At 38.8% G+C, this 21,524-nt stretch overlaps 1 long non-coding RNA gene across 1 annotated transcript; it reads right to left on the bottom strand.

The window, feature by feature from the left end:
- Nucleotides 1-18,704: 18,704 nt before the first annotated feature.
- Nucleotides 18,705-21,476, bottom strand: LOC109378978 (uncharacterized). Its single transcript, XR_002123093.1, has 3 exons — nucleotides 21,435-21,476; nucleotides 20,150-20,213; nucleotides 18,705-18,823 (listed from the first exon to the last, which is right to left on the bottom strand). It is a non-coding gene; the product is annotated as an uncharacterized LOC109378978 (long non-coding RNA).
- Nucleotides 21,477-21,524: the final 48 nt, after the last annotated feature.

The following is a 21,524-nucleotide window of genomic DNA, read 5'->3' as shown; positions in this document are numbered from 1 at the left end:
ATGAATATAAATAGACAGGATAGTCTGGAATTAGTTCCACTGTATGATGAAAGCAATTATTCTCTAAAATGAAACTGGGTGTGGAGGTGGTGGTCAAGATGGATTTAGACTTATCTCACTAGTTGTGTGCTCCTGGAAAACTTACTTATTCTGCCTTAGATTCTTCATCAATGATATGGAAATTATTTTTTAAAATGTCTACATGATAGAGTTGTGAGAATTAAATGAGTTTATAATAAAATAGATCATAAGTATGTAGCACTTACTCAAGGCCCAGTAATGTTTTAAGTGTTTTACCTATATTAAGAACTTTAATATGAAGCAGGTAGAATTATTATGTCCATTTTTTAGGTAAAAAAACTGAGACACAGTGAGGTTAAAATAATTTGCTAATAGTCTCATAGCTTGTAAGTCATAAAGCTAGAGGACCTGAGACAATGATAGCCTTCGCAGCTAAATGAAGAATGAGAGGGTTTAAGAAGGCTTGAAGGTATTTCCTGAAGCTCATGTATAGTTTTGCACATGAGGGAGATGAGTTTGGATCCATTTATTCTCCAGCTAGAGCAGAACTCAGATACCTGATCTTTAACAACACATTTTTGTGGTGAAATAATTTTTAAAAATGGACGTCTTCTAGTTAATCAGATTCTAAATCTTGGGGTAAATTTGATTTTACTTTCTTTCAAACCCACTGCTACAGAGTAAATGATGTCAGTACTTCAATTCTGTATGCCCTAATGGTGGGCAGAATGCAATTTTTCACTATGACAGTTAATTTTATGTGTAAATTGACTGGGCCACAGTTGCCCAGGTACTTGATCAAACATTATTTTGGGTATATCTGTGAGGGTGTGTTGGATGAGATAATCATTTGAATCTATAGGCTGAGTAAAGCAGATTGTCCTCCCCTAATTAGTTCAAAGCCTGAATGGAGCAAAATGGCCAACTCTCCTGCAAATAAGAGGAAAATCCTCCTGCCTGACTGAATTGAGCTGGGACATGAGTTCTTCCCTGCCTTTAACCTTGAATTGAAATATCAACTATTCCTGGATTTTAAGCCTGCTAGCTTCTGGACTAGAATTCTACCATCAGCTCTCCTGAGTTTCCAGCTTGCTGACTTAAGATTTTGGGACTTATCAGTCTCCATAATCATGTAAGCCAAACCTGTAAATAAGTAAGTAAGTAAATATCCTATTAATTCTGTTTCCCTGGAGAACCCTGCCTGATACACCTACCCCTTCATTTTGGGTTTGTCCATGTAAACTGTGTTATCCAATGGGATGTCAGTAGTTGTCATGTGAGCAAAGGCTTTCCATGTGCTTGCAAAGTTGGGTTTGACCTTTTGCACGTGTGCTATTGTTGTGAAAAAAAACATATACTGAGTAACTACTGCCCCTCCACCCTAGGCCTCAGAATGATGCAAGTAGAACAGACTTGAACTTGACCTGTAGCCTGGAGTCATGCCCTGCTGAACCTAACAAAGATCAGCCAAATTTTAACTAACTGGCAGCCTTATGAGTTAGAAAGATGTGTCTGTAAGCCACTGAGTTTTTGATAGTTTGTTTTTCTTATTGTTGCTGTTATGCAGCATTATTATGGCCATAGCTGACAAGTACACTCATCATACATAATGCTTTTTTTTTTCAATGCTTCTGAGATGAATCTCTTCCTCTTACTCTGGCATAGACACTTTGTCTCTGCATGGAGATGATGTGAGAAGAGAGCCTCCTACTGCTCTCCTTTTTTATAACAATCTTCTATAGCAATCTTCTATTCCAATCAGTGATTGGTGCTGATGATTACATAATTTTTCTAGAGCCTAGTTCTACTTCTATCATCCACCTCCACCAAAGTCTTCAATTATTTCTTAGTATAAGGTAGGGAACTCTAGCCCTTGCCAGTACATACTCTCTTATACTTCTGTACATTTCACATGCAATTTCTTCTGTGTAGAATGTCCTGTCACTCTACCATTTTTATCTCCCTTTATCTACATGGCTAAATTTTACTAATGATTTGAGATTCTACTAAAGCTTTAATTCCTCTTTGAATCATTCCCTCTTGGGGTAGCCCCTCTTTGACATGCACTTCACCCCTACTCCAAATACATATACCTACACAATAATCACACCTCGGTCTCTTGAGATCATCATACTCTTTTCTAAGCTCTCACAAATGCACTGTCCTTCTACTTAACCATATAACTCTTCTAACTGTTTGTCCCCAAGAAGGTCATAAGCCTGTGGCTCTATGCGTATTTGTCAAATTAGGTTTGGTTATACTGCAGAAACTAGTTAATCCTTGAATCTCTGAATTTATTCTGAGTCTCCTATTGCACATTTAAGATATGTGGTATTTTCAGAGCACAACACAGATTCATTTCACACTCATGTCATAGTCATGTCAGTGGTAGTTCTGTTCCACATCATCACTCAGGGACCCAGGCCATAGGAGGCTTCATCTTAGCATTTGTTTTCACGCTTTCACAGTGGGTGACTGGTGGAGCTGGGATTTGAACAAGGCAAGTGACTCCCAAATCCACTCTTTTAATCACTATTTTATATGCTTCACTACTCAAATCAGAGTTTAGAAAAGGAATTATCATCTAATGAATAATATGCAAGGCATTTTGCATGTCTTACTTAGTTTGTATAGTGGTGCTGGAAGAGAAGTACTTCCTTGAGGTTAAGTAATTTGCCAAAGTTCACATAACTAAATCATGCCAGAAGCAGGATTCAAGACCAAGTCTGCTTGACATATTCCCAAGATATTACGTAGGACATAGCATTCTATAAGTCAAGGGAAGTAAGGAAATGCCAACATGGAGAGAACTAGTCAGGGGAGATACCAAATAAAAAATATCTATTCCAAGAATTTGCTTACATAAACCCTGCCCTTTAAAAGCATTAAAAGTACTAATGAAAATTTTATTTGAATTACCCAGAAGTGGTGTATTAAGCATCAAGTAACAAGAATACACAGTTGATCCCTACTATTCATGGATTCCATATTTGCAAATATACCTACTCACTAAAATGTATTTGTAACTCCAAAATCAATACTCACGGAACACTCACAGACATGTACAGAGCAGTGAGAAATTGGAGCTCCCTGACATGTATGCTTCCAACTGAGGTTTGAACAAGACAACTCTCTGCTTTCTTGTCTCAGCTCTCATACTGTAAACAAGTGTCCTTTCCACAGTCTATTTGGTGTCACGTTTTTCACATCTTTGTGCTTTTTGCTGGTCATTTTGCTGTTTAAAAATGGCCCCAAGAAGCGCTGAAGTGCTGTCTAATGTTCTTAAGTGCAAGAAGGCTGTGATGTGTCTTACAGAGAAAATATGTGTTAGATAAGCTTCATCCAGGTATGAGTTATAATGCTGTTGGCTGTGAGTTTAAAGTTAATCAATCAATAACATGGTACATTCAGAGAAAAAAAGAGAGGAAATTGGCTACTCTGTATGTGAGGCCATTTCAGAAAGTTCTAAAATAACTTCTATAGAGCTATGGAAAAGATAGAAAAGCAGCTGAATTTGTGGATTTGTGAGATGATGACTGATTAAAAAATATGTAGTGGATGACATTGTTGTGAGGCTGAAAGTCAAAGAAATTCCTGGTCATCTTACATAGGCTTAGAAAAATGTCAAACCTTTCTGAGCTAGTGCTGGCTGGAATGCATGTTTTTAAAAGTGATACAGCATGCAAAATGTTCAATTTGCAGGTTCTGCAGGTTCTGTAGGTCAAGAGGTTATGAAAGAATTTTTTTTGTAAGTTTTACTAAGCATTATACAGAAAAAAAGAGTAAGTGGGAGAGTAGGTTTTTAACAATTGTGAGACTCGTTTGTTTTACAAGAATGTTGGCAAACAAACCTATGCAATATGCATGGTGTTTTGGTTGACCAAAATGTGTGACCAGAGGCATGCAGGAATATACAACCCTGTATTTTCTCTAGGAGTATTAGTTCAATATTTGCTAATTCAGTGTCCATGGTGACTTTATAGACTGTAACCACTGTGAATAATAAGAATCAGCTCATGAGTATGTGTGTGTGTGTGCGCGCGTGCACGTGTGTGTGTGTGTGTGTGTGTGTGTGGGTGTGTGTGTGAATATCTAGGACTAATTGAAAGTGATTTCCTAATGAGTGAGGTTCAGTCTAATCTTCCCCAATTTCTCTAGTCAGGAATTTAATACTTCCAGATCAAAGTCTCCCATTGCATATGTTAGCCATGTGGAATTTTCATATGTTTTTTTGTTTTGGCTTGGTTTGAAATCTGTTAATCCTTTGTCAATTTCAAATGAGATTTTAAAATGAGCTAACATGGGAATTATGACCTATGCTTTTTTCTTCTAATTGTTTTAGCTATTTTTTGAGGTTTTGGAGGACTTGTTTTCTTAAATAAAAATGAAGAGTAATTGGGCACTGACTGTATCCCCTCACAAATGATCATAATTGGGGACATATGCTCATCTCAGATGATGGCTAAAATTTGTTATTTCTTAAATGAGAAATTGGATTTTACCTCCTTCTGCAAAAATCCCATAGGGCTCTTTGACAAAGAGACCATTTACACCTTTTTGCATTGTGTATGTGTGTTATTAATGGAAAATCTGATAAATAAGTAGGTCTCCTCTGATTCACACTGATCCTATTCTCTTCTAAGAACCTCAGAATTCTTTTTTTCTTCAATCACCTTGGAATATAAATTGAAAATTGAAGAGCAATAAAAAGAAAAATAATTTATACTTCATCTCCACATAGTTTTCCCATCTCCAGGCAACTCTTACTGTGGTTTAGGGGCCTGTATAGTAATCTAATTGTTCTACTTGATTGCAAATCACAGGGCATGTGAAAAGAAGATGAATCTATCTTGGCAAATGTATTATTAAAATCTTTTAAATATGCTTGCACAGAAGCAATGAAAATCTACCTGGATGGGAAGGAAATGAGCAGAGAAAGTCTCTCTGTGCAGGCACTGGATCCTCTGGATTGTAATACAACAGGACTGCCATAAATATGTAGTTGTCCTGGCATGCTTGGGAAGGGGATGGTGGGAGGAGGGTGGATGGACATTCTGAAAGGAGAGCAGAGATTTCATACGCATGAATGAAAAGCAACACACTGCCAACTCTATGTGCTGAGGTTATAAGAACCAGGATTCTAGGATATAGGATTCTAGGGACTAGAGACCTGGAAGTAAATGTGGAATATGTCAGTGCAGGTGCCACTGTTGGTACCTCACTCACATTACCCTTGTCATATTATTCTACTGCTTGCCTTCAACTGCCAGCATCTCTTGCCATTCTCCTGAGAAACCCTCCGATCTCCAGAGCACACTTTGCATGCAAGTATGACAGGCTAGAGGTCATGGGGAGTGAAGGCTGCCCTTCTCCAGCAGTCCTCAAGCAATGAATGAGGCTCCCCCTCATCCCCCACCCCTCACCACCCATTTAAGTGGGAGATCTCTGAGGTGTGTGCCTGCTGGTTCCCAGAGTTCCCAGTTGGAACTGACCTCTATGAGCTCCAGATGCCCATCTAGATACAATTCATTGGCCTCTTTGTTCCCTGTCTCCCTTCCCCACTCCTCCACCTCATTTCCTGAGATCATCCCCAAATAAACTAAGTGCACTCACATCCTTATCTCAGGGTCTGCTTCCAATAAAATCCAAACCAAGGAAATTAGTTTGCCAGGTTCTAGAATTCTCTAAATGAGTAGTTGTAGGGCCCATATATTTATGTTGCATGCTTCATTAGTCACAAATGAAGGAAAAGAACACCCAGAAGTAGGGGTCAAGAAAGTATTGTCAGTGAGTAATGCAACTGGGAGACTGTGGTGAGGCCCCATCTAACTAAGGGGGCTACAACTAGCTCCAGCCAGTTTGATTTCATTTGGCAATGTGACCCTTTGTTTGCCAGATCCTCTGATAGGAAATCTGATTTTAAGTATTTTAAACTAATTCAAACTTCTTAAAAGTACAATACAGAAATTCAGAAAGCCATTAGTTGGTGCTTGCTAAAGCAGCAGAGCATGATATCCTAAGATGAAGCAATTCCACTGCCAGGTACATAATCAAGATAACTGTATGCTTATGAGCACCAAAAGGTATCGACTAGGTGGTTCATAGAAGCACTACTCATAATAGCTCCTGACTGGAAAGGTCACAAATGCTCATAAACAGTAGGGTGGATATGCTGTGCATGTCCATGTGATGGAATAACTATGTAACAAGGAGAATGAGTGAATTATTGCTACCCACTACATCATGAATGCTCTCAAGTGTTATGTTGGACAAAAGAAGTCAGAACCTAGAGAACCCCCTATATGATTCCTCATATAAACTACATAAGTGGACAAAATTAATCTATGCAATTGAGAGTCAGAATTGGCATTCTTATTTCAAATTGTTTCCTCCATTCACCTGCCACACCTGCCAAGATCTCATAGGCAGGGATATATGTTTTGTAGCTGAATCATTTTTGCTTTCTTGTAAGGTATAATTTCTTCCTTAGACAGGTGATAACATGGACTTATAAATAATTATTACTTTAGTATAAATTAAGCCCCAGAATTGACAGAAGCCCTGCTATAGGAACTCGCAGCTCTGCTAAGAACTACAAATACAAATAGAGGCAAGCCAGAATCCCTGCCCTGCTGACTGCACAACAAGTCCCAAATCCATGTGATTTATTTAGGTCTTAGCTACTTCCTACCCCTAAACCAATTGCTGAGGACAGGGGGTGTAAGATCAGGTTCATTTACTTAAGCCATTCATGGGCTATCTTTGGAACAGAAACTGAGATTGATCCCATGCAAATCTTAAGACAGCTAATGTCCTAGAGAACATACTATGGATGATAATGGTAGAGCATTAACAGCATCTGCTACAATACCCAGTGAGAGACAGTTTCTTAAATAAAAATGTAGAGGCAGCTAAGAGGAAAGAGACAAAATGAATGCAGGGAAGGGACCCATCCAGTGTCCACTACACACACAAACTAGAAGTCAGTCATCAAACAATAAAACAACTGCATGTGAAAATAGCTTGCCACTGGGTCCTCTCCAAGGTCAGCCCACCTGCATGTCTACACTCATCTTTGGACAACTAGCCTCCCAATATAAGCAAGGTTAATGATTAGAAAAAAGTGATCCCAGAATGTCTGCCTAACTGTGGAAGGCAAGCTCCACTGGTGCAGGAATCCAGTCTTCAGAGGGGCCAGCAGGTATCTCAGCTGCCTCTGTGTGATTATTCCACAAATACAGGGTGCACTCTCTCACAATAAAGCCTCTTCTGCAGTCAGAATGTCTTGCTTATTATATAATGATGTCATGATGTTCAAATCTGCATCCCCTCTCTTGCTCTCTGGTCCATCCTCCCTCCTCAGCCCACCTTGGACTTCATTTCCAGGTCTGCAGTGTCCCCTCAGATGTAGCCACAGGGCCTTGGACCGGACACTGTGTTCACAGCACGAGAGGTGATGGGTGAATTTTTCTTTCATTCAGCCTTCATTACAGTAATTTTAGATGAGGTCAATGAGACTCAGAAAGGTTCAATAACTTGGCCTGGGTCATACACTGACAAGTGAGAGAAGTGAAGTTAAAATACAGAATATCTGACTCCAATATGTTTCACTCACAGATAACACTTCACTCACAGATTACCTTTGGGGGAAATGTGTGTGTGCGTGTCCTCTTCCCCACTCCACTTCCACTCCCAAGTCCAGGGACCAACCCTCCTTTTCCTGCACCTATCCCAGACCCGTTTCTGCTGCTTGATGCAATGAGACCAACCTCAAATAAGTAGCACTGACTCTCCCCCTCTCCCCTGTCAAATGCACTTCTTTGGAGTCCCAGTCTCCAACGCCTTGTGACCTGCCTACAATGGGTTCTCCTAATTAAACATTAGAGGCCCAAATAATAAATAACTATGATTCCTTTCAGTCATAACCAACCTTCAGAGGATGATGCCTTAATGCAGAGAGGCAGTTGAGGTGGGAATATCTGTCATTGGAGTAGGCATAGGAGAATTGTGGTTCCTTTGGGAATTTGTGGTGCAACCCAAATCACATCAGATGCCCACCTATCAGCCTGTGACTAGGCTTAGCCTGGGATCCCACCTACAGGGAAAGTGGTTTGCACTAAAGGACAAAGACGCCAGTCCACAGTAAAGACCAGTAAGACCTCAACACTTAGGGGACACTTCAGAACACCCCCTTGCCACAATGTCTGGGATTCAGTGTGCTCCTTGCCTTTTAGTATCAATACAGCCATAACCCTGCCTTGTGGATTCCCCAGAAAAACTTTCTCACCAGACATCACAGGCCAGTTGTCTCTTTAGAGAAATGACATCCTTCTCGGAAAGCAATGTAGAGTGGAAGAACCCTAGCTATTTCCACAAGAGGGTGCTTGTTTTCACAGTAAGAACAAGGAGTTTTAACCAGATTGCTGTGTGTTTAAAATTAGTGTCTGTCTTAAACTACTGATGGAACAATGGGCAAATATCTCAAATTCTCTGAGCCCCGAGTCCCATTATAAGTGAGAATATCACCATTTCACAGGCTGCTATGAGATTAGGTCCGATGCCACCATTCTATGGATGCTCCTTGCATGCTGTGAGTGCTCAGTAAAATCTGCGTTTCTTTTCATGCTAGCAAAGCACCCCTCATTATCATTCTAGTACCAAAAAAAAGATAAATTTGGGATCAAGATTGTTTTCTCTCTGTCTCTCTCTCTGTCTCTCTGTCTCTGTCTCTCTCTGTCTCTCTCTGTCTCTCTGTCTCTCTCTCTCTCTCTCTCTCTCTCTCTTTCACATCTCTCGTAGTTTTTAGAAGTGTTGTATGAGACAGAAACACAAACTTTCCTTGGCAGCATCAACTAGTGACAGCAAGGAGTTTTATCAGGGGCAGAGAACTCCCCAATTCCTTGCGTTGTCCCCACCATGGTCTTAGCCATTGCTTATCTTTGTGTTGTATCTGCCCATTCATGATCTGCCAGACTCCATTGCAAAATCTGCCTTTATCCCTGACAAAAATGATCGTTTTCTCTTTCCTTGCCTCCTTATGAGCTCTCATGTTCTTTTCTGATGTCAACTGAAAACGTATCTTTCCCTCGCAAGTGTATTCATCTTAAATTCTCCCACTGTTATGACTATTTTTCAGCATCTGGGCTGTTTAACTTACTGTGTGCCATGGGGATACAGATGTGCCACAGATGCCAGGCTAAGTAGAAGGAATGTTGTGTCAAATGGAAAATGTATTTGGGTTGTCATGAGGATGGTAGTGTTATGTTCCTTAAGACCTTGGCCTTGAAACATTGCTGAAAGTTAAAATATATTTTAACATCTTACTGAAACATAACACATAAGAATAAATGTATACATCATAAATATGTGGCTTGATGACTTTTCAGAAACTGAACACGCCTATGTAACCAGTACTTAGACCAAGTTAGAGAATATTACCAGAACTCCACTCGCTTACCATTACCACCTGCCAAAATAACCATTATTCTGACTACTTAGCAGCATAAATTTATTTTTAAATTTTGCATGAATGAAATAATATACAACCCACTCTGTTCTGTCTGCCTTCATTCCTTAAATATTATGTTTGTGAGATTTATTCATACTGCTTCATGCAATAAAGTTCATGTTTTCTCATTGCTGAGTAGTGATCCATTGTATAAATATGCTACAATTTGTTTGTCTCCTCTATTGTTGATGAGTGTTTGAAAAGTCTCCAAAGTGAGGCTTTTATGAAAAATTATGCTATTGTGACTTTTTAATGAGCCTTTTGGTACACATAACTGTTCTCTTCAGTACACATCTAGCTGTGGAATTTCTGGGTCGTTGGAGATTCATACTCGTATATTCGACTTTAGTAGACCACCAGTTTTCCAAAGTGGTTGGATTATTTTTCGCTCCCACCATCATAGTATAAGAGTTCCAGTTGTTCTACATCCTCACCAACACTTGGTATTGTCTGTGATGTTTTTGTTTTCTTTTGCCTTGTTTTTTGTTTGTTTTTGGTATTCCGGTGGGTATGTAGTTGTACTTCATTATGGTTTTAATTTGGATTTTTCAAATGATGGATGAGTGGGGCACCTGTTCACATATTTATTTATATCTGGGTATACTCTTTTGTAAAAGTTCTATTCAAATGTGTGTATTTGTAAAGTTTAGTTATTTTTCCTTTTCTTATTGATTCAAAGATTTAAGATTTTATGTAAGACTAAAGTTGGCCACACTTTGGACTTTTCTGCCACTCATCCTGATTTTATAATAACTCTAGATCTCTCCAGTATCACTAATGGTGTTTCAAATTGTCAGGAGTTTCTTCAAGCAATTTAATTTTATTCAAAAAATATACCCTATAGTAATTTTAGAAGCAACATATATGGAGAGTCATAAAGCTGGTTTGATTATTTCACTAAATAGCTGTGCGACCACAGGCAAGTCTTGGTATCCCCATCTGAAAAATAAAAAGGCTACACCTGAGGTCTGCCAATTCTAAGATTTTACAAAACACCAATAGGGTCTGTAGTTCGGAGGGCTGAGGAACAACCGGGAAAAGAATATAAACTTAAACAACTTCCACAAAATTGGTAATTCTTGCTCTTAAATTAAAAAGACTCCAACACTCTAACTTTAATTTCATAATTCTTCCATGTTCTTGCATGACTTAGTTTTTACCTGAATTGTGAGTTTTCCATGTCAGAGAAGGAGAAATGTTATATTAATAGCCTCGATTTATCCTTCGTCTCTCTAGAAATGTTTCCTTTATGGAAAACAGAACCTTGGATCAGATTGACCAGAAAACATAAAAAATAAATTAAAAAAACAAAAACAAATAAGCCTTCCTTATGTGTGAGTGTCTGAAATCGAGGTAAGTGAAAACACTTGCTCTCTTCCATGGCCCAACCCACAGACCTTCTCCCAAGACCAGCCTGTTGAATCAATCCTCCTTTCTGTAACATCTGCCTCCATGCACAGACTCCCGTCAGCCTCCTAAGGTAAAATGTGTGCTGCTAGCCTGAAATCTACATCTTCTTTCTCCCCCTGTTCACTAGCAGCTTAACTCCCGATGCCTGATAGTGAACACTGTAGAGTCCCTGCCGTTTCCAAAATATATTAAAAAACATCTTTAAAACCTCAGAGAAATGAAATGTTTCATACAAGATACAAAAAGCCCTAAACAAAGAGGAAATGATTAATAAACCAGACAACATTAAAATTAAGAACTTATGGTCACCAAAGTCACCTTTAAGAGAATGAAAAACAAGGCACAGTGTGAGAGAAGATATTTAATACATGTATAACCAATGAAAGGCTTGTATCCAGGTTTTATTTTAAAAATTGTATATATCAATGATAAAAAGACAACCAAGTAAAAATGGGATATAGCTTTGAATAAACACTAAAAAAAGATAAACTTATAAACAGATGCAACATATTTAAAATGCATATTAACACCAGTGAGATACCACTATATGTGCACCAGACTAGTTAGTATTTAAACATATCACAGTACTGAATGCTGGAGAAGTTGTGGAACAACAGAAAATCTCATATGTTGTTAGTGGGAGTGTAAATGAGAACACCCACTCGAAAAAATACAAAACAAAAATAATTGGCAGCATCTACTACAATTAAAGACACATGTAAAATCTCTGACTCAATCATTCTACCCTTACATACAAAACCTACAGAACTGCACACATATGTGTACCAAAACATGTGTACTTTATAGATGCACTATTCTCAAGAGCAAAAGGCTAGAAACAACCTAAATGCCTGTCAATAGTACAGGTTTAGGTAAATTATTATATGTAAATACAGTGGACCACTATATAGTAATGAAAATAAATGACTAAAATTATATGGAACAAGGTGGATGAATATTTAAAACATGATTCTGAGAAAATAAACTAAATGCAAAATAATACATAGTATTTTATCCCATTGATTTACAATTCAAAAGCAAAGTAAACTGGATGATATTATTCAGGCATTATTAAAAACAAAGACAAGCATAGAAATAATTGTCTAAACACTGGAATAGTGGTAACCTATCAGGGTGAGAAGAGGGAGAAAGTGGTATGCATGCAGTTTCTGGGTTGCTGGCAACGTTCCGCCTCTTGACTTGGGAGTTCACAGTGGTAACCTTCAAAACAAATTCTTACATTATATAATGATGTTTAGGAACTTTTATATAAAAGTTCTATTTCACAATGTAAAATATGAAAGAATGTGTGTCAGAGCTGGCACATGGTAAATACTTAATAAATATTAATTATTATTGTTATAAATATATAATAACACTAATTTTATTTTTATCATACTTTGCACTCTGGAAAGTGTTTTTCATGAAAATCACCCCATTTTAACCCAGGCATTGTTATGATGCCTGTTTTACAGATGACAAAACTAAGGCTTAATCTTGACAGGCACACACCAAAAAAAAAAAAAAATGAGAAGGAGCACAACTGGAACGACAGATCTGACTCCTGGTTTCAAACCCCATCATGTTTTCTGGACTCCCACTGGCCATGTTGGTTAATGGAAGAAAAATGAGTCAAGAGCCTGAAGATCCAACATCCCACCCATAGCTAGTATTATTTAACTGTGTGACCTCAGTCAAATTTCCTGACATTTGTGTGAACCTTGGTTTTCCCACCTGTCAAAAGCCCATGAAGACTTCTTACTCTGCACAGAACTGTGTGAGAAGCTCAAATGATAGAAATTGATATATAAGCAAAATGTTAAATACATTCATTGAATGTTATTTTGATGTATATTTTCCTATACTTTGAGCCTGAACAGATTTTAACAGTCAATGCTAAGCCAGTTTTGATGTTAGTAGTCCCTCACTTCTCCTCTCAATGCTCCCACCCATTCACCCACCAAAATAAATAATAAAGAGATTAATCTATCTGAAAGATCTGGGCATTGGGGCCAATTGTAACCAAGCTGCCTATGCCCAACACAGCCCAATGTAACTAAAAGCAGCAGAAAGCATACATCTATTTTTCATTAAAAGGTGATACAAAACATTTTTCACTGCATCAGTCTGAGAGGTTAAAGTGCACAGTGTGGGAAATTAAGCTTATTCTCAGCCTGCATTAATGGAAAACAATCTCTAAGACTATCGTGTATGTCTTCTGACAAGGGGGCATCAATTGGGAAGATTATGTCTGTTATCGAAAAAAGCAATGAACTTTCCATTTACATTGGACTTTTATAATCTGATGAGAGAAAAGGTACATTTATCTAGTCTTTTAAAAGAGGAAAGGAAACGCTACAAATCTGTCCATTATACCCGCCGAGAATCTAAAGTGAGGTCAAGACAAAACCAGATTACTTCTGATAGTGTTAATAAGAGTTTATTGCAAGGCCTTGAAGCCAGATCTCCCCCTGTGCACTTCTGAATGGCTCTGGGAGCTGGGCTATTCTTACAGTAATGAGAAAGAGCTTATCTCACACCATAGGAAATTCAAAGATCCCTGCAGCTTCAAATGTCTCACTGATGCATTCTGGGAGCACTAAAAGCCAGGGTGGTTACTCATCACAAATACCTGTCCAATGGGGGGGATGTAGTAAGAACCTTAAGAGGCACTGACATGCAGCTCCCGATGTAGCATATTAATAACAGCACCTAAAAGGACTTTCATGTGACTATGGCCATTTCCATGACTAAATCACTTTTGGGGCAGTATTTGCAGTTTTAATATTAGTGAGTTAGGTTACAGGCATCAGACACTGAATCTGACTCATTTAAGTAATAGACATACCGGGGTGCCAAAAATATATATATACACATGACTTGTATTCATCTTTGTTATCGGTATTTATTGAGTATTACAATGTTAATACAGTTATTGCCTTTCTTAAAATATGTATGCATCTTTTGGCACCCCCTGGATATTTGAAAAATACTGCGGGCTCAAAGAATGGGTGGGAGAATTTTGGAGGAGATAGGAGCCAAGAGAATGAAAGACAGCAGGAAGCAAAAGATACAGCAATAGTCTCCTGTGTGGATAACCCTAATCAGGACACTACCTTTATCATGTATGACCTACAGTCATTTGGGTTACTGCCTCAAAGTTTAAAGTCCTAGAAGCGACCAATTTATTAGAAGATGACCATAGATAATCTCCTGCCCCCACCCCCGGCCCCTGCCAAATTAACCTATATAGGAGACAGAAAGAAATAAGAATATGGTCCTACTTGTCTTCAACAGTGGGCATTGGAAAGCGATTTCCTCGCCCACGAAAACTATACATGGGCTCTTAGGGAAAGGAATGGATGTGCTGTATTGACCAGTTTTTTGCTTTTATGATGCTGAATAACAAGTATTCCAAACTCTAATGGCTTATAGAAATATGCATTTATTTTTCATGCTCCTGGATCTGCGAGTCAACCAGGAAGTTTCGCTTCAGGTGGCAGACTGTTTGGGGTTGCCTGCAGGCCATGGCTCAGGACCATATCTGCTCCACATCCTCCTTGGACCAGTGGCTACCCCAAGCATGTTCTTCTCATGGAGTCACAAAAGCACAAAAAGGTAAGCTGCTGTTCACCTTACATGTGCACTTAACATTCCTTTCGACAAAGCCCATCACATGCTCAAATCCAATTTCAGTAGGGCAGGCAAGTATACTCCTCCCCAATAGGGAGGAGGAAAGAAGTGAATAATATTGGTAACAGTAATGCAATCTAACACAGATGCCAAGCAAGCATCCTCTATATGTGAGTCCTAACCACCTCACTGACATCTCCAAAACCTCCATTTTCTGCCTGAGCCGAACCCTCAAATAAAAATTCATGGAAAGATCTTGGTCACTGTTGTGGGAGGATATAGACTAATTGTCTCTACATGTGTCCCTCAGATCTCAGCCCCACATTCTCAGCTAATTATAAGCATCCTGTATTTTCACTCTTAGATAACGAATGCCTTGAAGGCAAAGCACGAATGTTTGTGAGGATCTAAGGATGCTTGGCTAGTGAATGAAATAGGGAGTCTTATTGAACTTTGCCAGTCATGCTCCAGTAGGGCTCACCAGCCTGAGAAGAGGACAGGCATCGATGGCCCAGGGCAGAGCCAGGGGATGGGATTAGGTTTGTTTAGACTTAACACCGGTTTTCATGCACCAGAGCATGAAGGAAAAACAAGTCATTTACCCCTTTACATGTCCTGTGGCTCCTTATCTCTTCACCTCCTGGCTCCATCCACTACCAGTCAAGGTCAAGGACACTACACAAACAATGTAAAAGGAGTTGCTTCAGGCTTTATCTCCTTTGGACCCCTGTCTTATTATCATCTTGTCACTAAATGGATTGCTCCTTCTTGAAAGCACATAGCAACTTCTCAATTAATGTTTACTATCACTAATATTCTGTGCCAAGTACTAAACTAAGCATTTTAACATGAATTACCATATTTAGCCTTCACAACTTCTACACTAGGCAAGAACTATTACTGTTTGTGACCACTTGGTTTGGCAGCTCTTTTTTCCCATTATTTGCCTTGTTGAGAGGTGTGACAGACACTGTCACACCTATCTGTGTGAACTTGGACAAGTTACTTAACTTTTCTGTGCTTCAGTTTCCTTTATAAAAGAAAAAGAACTCATAACAGTGTTATGAGTATTGACTGGGCAAAAATGCCCAGAACAATGCCTGAAACATTACAAGCATTTGATAAATGTTCATAAAGGCCATACAATCAATCTGTCATCCATCTGCTTGACTCCTCGTTTCATGACCAGTCTCCCCAACCCAGCAGGAACTCCTACAACTGGGACAAAGGTACAATTTTGGCCAGTACGGACAGGAAAGGATCTGTGCAGTGGCCCATCCAATCAAGAAGGCCCGTACTCACTCCCAACCTGTTAAAAAGAACAAAATCCTTTAGAATCTTCAGTGTGTCTTTTCCCCTCATATTAGAGTATTTTTTGTTCATTCACTTTCATCCAGCCTCTATCTAGAGAATAGTTTTTGATTATGGATTTGATGGCTTAAGCCAGTTTTTATTTTTTAATTTTTTATGAAGTTGACTGCTTCAAATTTTTGTTCTTAATTTTGGACATTTATATCTCATTTCTTTATGAGAAAATCTAGGAATTATAGTTTTAATGTCATAGTAAGTAATATTAAAATAAATGGCAAGGCACAAATTGGGAAATTCAAAACACCTAATAATTGGATTGGAGGAATATAAAAACGCTGGATTCAGTGAACCAGTGCCAGTCTAATTTAAATGTTTAATTAAAAGTTATTTGGAGGCACACCATACATAAACTTCATTGCACTTTTCTATGGCTGGGAAGGAAGCTTGATAACTAGAAGAAAAATCAGAATCGCATAAAGAAATGGGAATGGGCTGTAATCTTTAAGCAGTGTGCTCCATTTTAATCAAGGCATGTCCAACATACATCCCATTACCAATTCATTAAAATACGTTGTCCCTGGTGCCAAATCTGCTGTTAGTTGTTTAACAGCAGAGCAATCATGCTTCAAGGCAGGAAAGGAGGTAGCAATACCCAGAAGGAGGCAAGAGATTGTGTTAGCTGAAGCACTATTTATCCAAAGTCTCCCCAGAGCTGTGGAGGAAGAAAAAGAAGAAGGCTTGTGATTAGGGAAGTCGAGATTAGAACTAGTTTGACAAGAACAAGCCCGCCAGTGTGCAAACTGACTCATACTGAGGGCTATTCATAGCAGAAGGGTATTTAGCACATTGTCAAATATGACATTTAAAAAATGCAGCAGGATCATTGGTACAAATAGCTAATGAACAGTGACATATTTAGATTGCCTATCTAGAGGTGGCTGGGTATGTGCAGTTAGAAAAAAAGAACTCCATCATCAAATGGAGAAACTAACAAAGAAACAAACAAACAGATAATGTCCAAAATGAAATTCTAAAACTAGGTTTGTCTTCAGAGGCTTATCAATTCTGGCACTGTCAATTTGTCCCTGTCACCTTTGTCTCCCGGCTTTCTCATCTATACAATGGGATAATAATTGTGCCTATTTTTCAGCCTTGTGAGAGTTAGAGATTAAATAGGTTAAGATGTAATAGGTTAGGGCCAGCCAAGTGGCGTGATGGTTAAGGCTTGGGAAGTCAGAGGGCCCCGGTTCGGATCCCACATATGAGGGCCAGTGACACTGCCCTCCACAGCTAAGATGCTGAACAACAGCTCAACCTGGAGCTGGGCTGCCATGAATCGCTGGCGATGGCGTAGGCTGCAGCCCCTGCTGCAGTGGGTTGCCATGGGCTACCGTGTATAGCCAGCAGCCAGCGTGAGTGGCCAGTAGCTGCAGTGAGCGGCCGTCCAGAAGCCAGTGATTGATCTGCCTCGCCCAGGAAGAGCACAATGATGGTGCCAACTTGGGCCAGTGAAGCAACGTCCTCCACAACTAGACACAACTAGACTGAAGAACAAAATGACAGCAACTTGTCTGTTCCCCTTCCCCCAATTCCCCAGCACTGTTCCCATCCCCCCAATTCCCCAATAAAATCTTAAAAAAAAAGATGTAATAGGTTAATATGTACTGCAATTAGAATAGTAGCCAGGAAAGGAATAAGCTTTTATAAACATTGGTTGTTTTCATTATTAGTAGCATTATTATTGGAATTTTTTTTCAACTAAGGAAGTGTGAGATATAATCATTTGTATAGGTATCACCAAATTAAACCTAAATGTTTAGATGAAACCCATTTACAGTGTGAGTTAAATGGTGCTTTTATTTCTGGATAATAAAATTGATTTCTCTAAAAAAATGTTTCTTATGTTTAAGAGGTCAAAAATAAGCTGCATCCTTTCAAACACCTTTCACTTTTCCTTTCTTCCCATTTTCTTAATGTCATCAGTTTAATTCATTCCTTCATTTATTCAAACACTTTAAAAAGTATTAGGTTCCATAATGAGCCAGGCATTGTGCTAGACTGAGTTGCTAAGAGATGTCAATCAGGATGTTTAAATATCCTCTGCCATGAAGGAAAAGAACTACCATAAACTCAACAATATACAGTATACGTGTACAAGGTCTGACAATTAAGTTTGCAAACTTGTTGCAACAATGTTGTTAACCTTTTTTGATTTCAGAAGGATTATTCATTATGAATTTGTACCAACTGGGCAAACAGTTAACCAAGTTTATTATTTGGAAGTACAGAAAAGGCTGTGTGAAAAAGTTAGATGACCTAACTATTTGCCAACAATTCATGGCTCTTGCATCATGACAATGCACCAGCTCACACGGCACGGTCTGGGAGGGAGTTTTTAGCCAGTACAAATAACTGTATTGGGTCACCTTTTTTACTCACGTGATCTGACCCTCAATGACTTCTTTCTTTACCTGAAGATAAAGGAAATATTGAAAGAAAGACATTTTGATGACATTCAGGTCATCAAGTTAATATGACAACAGCTCTAATGGCCATTCCAGAAAAAGAGTTCCAAAATTGCTTTGAAGTGTGGACTAGGCCCTGGTGTCAGTGCATAGCTTCCCAAGGGGAGTACTTCAAAGGTGACTACAGTGATATTCAACAATGAGGCATGTAGTACTAGCTCTAGGATGAGTTCACGAACTTCATTGTCAGACCTCATACATTAACAAACACACACATGTTAAACAGGTTTCATTATTTTCCCCACATTACAGATGAGGAAACTGAGGCTTAGAGGATGAAGGATCTGCCTCAAGCACTCTACCTTAAGGCCTCGATGCGGGCATTGCAGTGCCCAATCCATACTCACACCCCACTGCAGGGCAGGCCTCTGTCAAAATGCCATCCTTTCCTTTTCATTTCTCCCTTTTCAGGACTCTATGAAGGAAACAGTTCAAGGAAATGGCTTGACTTCAGGACTAATATTTCCCAGGGAAGAACCCAGTGCCAGTCGCTGGCCCCCACCACAAGAAGCTCTGTCAATAGCATGTGAACTAAGAAAAATCTCTGCAGTCAAAAAAGGTGAACACAGCAGATGAATTACACCTTATCTTTAGTTCCACTTCTTTTCCTAATGAATAAATGAGTAAATCAATAGATCCTTAGGTCCTATGAGCCTCTTTTTACTCCAAGCAAGTATTGTTTCTGTTTTTTCTTTTCTTTTTTTTTTTTAAGCTAAGAATCCTAAACAACCAGAGGCCATTTTCACAGTTTACCATCTAACAAAACACAGCAGTGGTAATTAAAACAATCTGGGGCTAGGAAAAGATGGAAGGAAATCTGTCACCACTGTGCCTATCAAGCAAAAAAAAAAAAAGGTTCTGGGGAATGAAACAGAAATATTGACAATTTGTTAGCTATAACCCCAGACCAACACACAGTAAAAGGGTGAGGCAGAGATTGTTGCTGGGGAAATGTCAGCTTTACATGAGAAGCCATGGAAAAACTCTAAAAAGGTGTCCATAGTTTTCACCTTCTGCCAAGGTCAGGAAGGAACTAAATTTCTTTTCCACAAATGGGAATCAACTACTCTGTAGTTATTTGCATTTACTAGCTTTAGAAAGGAGTGACCATATCTGGTATATTCACCTGTGTCGGCTTAAGTGAAAGGTAAAAAAAAGCAGCCCATATCCAACTTTAAAGTGTTTTAAGTTTAGGTTTAACTTGATTTTAAGAATACTGCAGGTCTTTCAGATTCATAGTCTCCTTTTTCTTTAAGGTATTTCATCAAACCCTCAATCCACTGGCTGAATCCTTTCAGTCCTCTGACTGGGGTGAAGTTGTTTAGGAGCTTCCCACCTCCAACCTGAACTCCATAAAGTAAAACCAGAAAGAACAACCCTGCAAGACATCTTACTCCCTGCTGTTCTTGATCCATTTGCAGGAAATATTTTCCCAGTCATATATAAACCATGAAATCCAGCTGAGAATCTTTGGAGCTCTGTATCTCATATAGTTGCATCTTATGGGACAAATTTGCCAAAGATTTGTAAATTCTCAAACAATAAGAAACTTAATGAATTTGGAGCAATTCTGCTGACTTTATTTCTCTTATCATGCTTGTTAGTTAAAAGATATAGATTGGATAATATAAAAACAACAATAGCACAACAATAATAGCTAACTACTGTAAGATGCTTCTTTATGGAAATGTTGTCATTATTTTAATCTTCAAAACAACTTCAAAGTAGAGCAATGAATTACCTGTGTCTAGTTCCATTTCGAATTGCCTTGGGAGAACAATTCTAATCACCAGTAGCATTTGAAACTAGAGAAGAAAAAAGTATTAAAGAATGGGGCTGGAAGAATATGCATCCAAGAATTAGTAATTATTGTGGGAATGAGAGGTAGCATTGTATGTACTTCTTTTCCCACATATTAATATACATATTTTTTTGTTAAGAAAAAGACAAGAATAAAAAGCAAGACAGTGTTAACTTTCCCAAGGCATCATATCTATTTCTGAATATGGGGTTTGTACATTTGAACTTAAAGTTTAATAATATTGGGTTGTTGGAAAAGTCATGATGCATGTTAGTGACAGATGGCACTAGTTCATTTTTGGAAGTACTACAATCATTCACATCTATGTTATTGCTATGTCATTTGACAGCTGACAGTTCTAGCTTCATTCTAAAAAGAAAATTGAGTGATTTGGTTGAGTTTTGGAGATTTTACAAGTTGAAGATGGAAGGCCAAACTGTGCATTTTTGCCATATTTTACTGGCTTACTTCCATAAAGGGAAGAAGGCACATCAAGCTTGTGAAAAGTTGCATCAAGTTTACAGTGACAATGCTCTACAAGAACATCAGTGCCAATGATAGTTCACAAAATTCCATGCTGGTGATTTCAACCTCAACGACGCTCCTTGGTCTGGGATGACAACAAAATAAAGACATTCATCCAGTCAAACCCACGTTACCCAACACGATAGATCACAGAAACACTGAACATCCATCATTCAAGCATTCACGACCACATGAAGAAGCTGGGATACATAAGCAAGCTCGATATTTGGGTTCCGCATGAACTCAAACAAGTTCATTTGACGGTGCCTATAAACATCTGCAGTATGCTCATTAAACGTGAGGAAAACAATCCTTTTTTGAAGCGACTGGTGATGAGAAGTAGATTATTTACAACAATGTGGTGTGCAAATGGTCTTGGTCCCCACGTGATGGTTTGCCTCAAACGAAATTGAAAGCACACACTCATCAGAGGAAGGTTATGCTCTCAGTGTGGTGAGATTTTAAAGGTGTTGTGTTTTTCGAGCTCCTACCAAGGAACCAAACAATCAGTTCAAATGTGTACTGTTGGCAATTGGACAGTTTGAACAAATCCATCATCCAGAAACATCCAGAGCTTGTTAATTGTAAAGGAGTTGTGTTCCATCACGACAACGTGAGACCACACACAAATTTGATCACCCGTCAAAAATTATTGGAGCTTGGATGGGGTGTGTTGCCACACCCACCATACTCGCCTGACCTTGTGCCGCCAGACTTCCACTTGTTTAACTCTCTTCAAAACTCCTTACGTGGTATAACGTTCAATTCAATGAGGCTATAAATAAGCACC

This window comes from Hipposideros armiger, unplaced genomic scaffold (assembly GCF_001890085.2).
Source record: "Hipposideros armiger isolate ML-2016 unplaced genomic scaffold, ASM189008v1 scaffold_20, whole genome shotgun sequence".
Taxonomy (NCBI): domain Eukaryota; kingdom Metazoa; phylum Chordata; class Mammalia; order Chiroptera; family Hipposideridae; genus Hipposideros; species Hipposideros armiger.
Note: the sequence above shows the minus strand (reverse complement) of the source record. Positions and strands in the feature narration are given on the sequence as shown.